Source organism: Apteryx rowi, unplaced genomic scaffold (assembly GCF_003343035.1).
Source record: "Apteryx rowi isolate R43461 unplaced genomic scaffold, aptRow1 scaffold_928, whole genome shotgun sequence".
NCBI lineage: Eukaryota > Metazoa > Chordata > Aves > Apterygiformes > Apterygidae > Apteryx > Apteryx rowi.
In genome coordinates, this window is record NW_020451236.1 from 17,947 (window position 1) to 19,940 (window position 1,994).

A 1,994-nucleotide genomic window follows, 5' to 3' on the forward strand; every position below is an offset into this window, starting at 1 on the left:
TGATTTGAACTCTGTTTCTACCTGTCAGGCTGTCTTCTTGCTATTTTGAAGTAGGACAGATCTTCCTGGAAGYATTTATATGGCACCAATCATCATGCAATTCAGAGAGCAAAGACTCAAAGGAAACATTGCAATATGCCAAATACTGTGGGTTTTTTTTGTCTCATGTCAAATATAAAATATTCAGCTATTTAAACAAGCTGATATTTTTTAGGTCTAGTATGCTACTCTCTTTGGAAACCATGTATTATACAAGTCTTTGCTTYGATTTAATTTCTGTGCCTCATTAAGGATTTCAGACCAGTTCGTAAAAGGACTGTTTGTTTTTATCTGAAATGATGTAAGAAAATATTCAGTACTTGCTGAGGAATTAGGAAAGAAAATAAACCATTTTCCTGTTTTCCTAGTTTGAGTAGGTATTTAATTAAAGTGACATGCCTCGGGCAAAACTTAATTAATACATCATCTCTTCTACAATGAAGATTAATGGAAGACTTATGATTGCTGAGCTGCAGAAGGGCCTGAAAAGTCCTTTCTTGACTTCTCACTCTTTCATCTGGCCATTAGTCATTATTTTCTCATTGAAAGAGGGAAGCTTTATGACTGATCATTCAATTTTAATATGTACTGATACATAATTTCCTGATAGCTCTGCTGCTCCATCAACTTTTCCATTTTGATCATTTTCATTATGACTTTTAGCCTAAGCAAATGCTACATTAATGCTTTGAAGTAAAGATAATAAAGGCCCAGTTATGCAAATGCTTCCTTGCACAGATAGTTTTACTTTTGGAGGCAGTCTTTGATGTGACTACTTGTGTGAGGAAAGTTTTTGCTGGAAGGAGACCCAAACACACAATGATGCTTTAAAAACAAATGATAAATCCAAAAAGGATTGAGAGTGACCAAAGGCAAATACATGAAGCTATAACAGGGACTCAGGCAAAGAAGTGAAATGGAGCTGGCACACTCATGGACATACGGATGGTTTGGTCCCTCACTTGTGCAGCGCACATGTCCCTCACCACCTGGGTGCTCAAGTCCTGCAACCCAGGGCAGTGCCAGTGCAGCTTTCTGTGAGGTGATGTGATAAAAAGCCATGAACATGAACACAAAGGAGCCCAGAGGAGTAGTGGCAGGTGGGGAACCCAAATATCCTGCTCAGAGAAAATGGAGCTTTCTGCCCTGGCTCATCACAGGAGACCATCAACCCCAGAGGCCAGAGTGCGGGGACTTTCTACTGGTGTGGCTGTATTGGGTTGAAAGTTGCTTGAAGAGCACTAGGGCATAAAGCACAGCTGCTGGGAACTCCAGGATCTCTCAGTGAGCTTGGGATGTTGCTGGCAGAGATACTATGCCCTCTGTCTGGGATGTACTTGTAACTAGTTGAGAGGGTAGGGAGCAGTGTGTGTCTTTCTAGTGAACAGAGTGACTATTGTGTGATGAGGCCAGTTAACACAGAGAGGTTTACTCCTAGCAAGCCCTAATCACATCTCTTCCCTTTGTTGCAGAGGAACCGGTATCACCTGGCTGCTAATTAAGATGGCAGAAGGTGTCATACTGTCCACATTTTGTGTGAGGGAATTCAGCAACCATTAACACTTACAGGCATATAGGACTCTGTAATGTTGAGGATGAATCCTTTTTGCTGTGTGATAAACCCCGTCTAGGCTTTCCCTTCCTTGAGTGCCTTCTTGAAAGCAGCAGTTGTGAGAGACTCACCATGAACTTGCTTGTCTCTGTCTTCTCTCTCCTGGCTCCTCTTTCTTCCCATTCCTCCTAACACCTGGTCTTTGGTGTTATTGGTATGATCAGTCTTTCCATTGTTCTTCCTTTGTCTCTGTGTAGAGTGAGCTCATCTGTTTATAGTGGTGTGAACACTGTCTTGTTTCAGTTCCTTAGGTTTGATTTACTACTGTCAGGATGCCCGTGTGTATTAAAAACCACTTCTGGATTGAACTGCCATATGTTGTCTTCCACAGCATTGCTGCTCT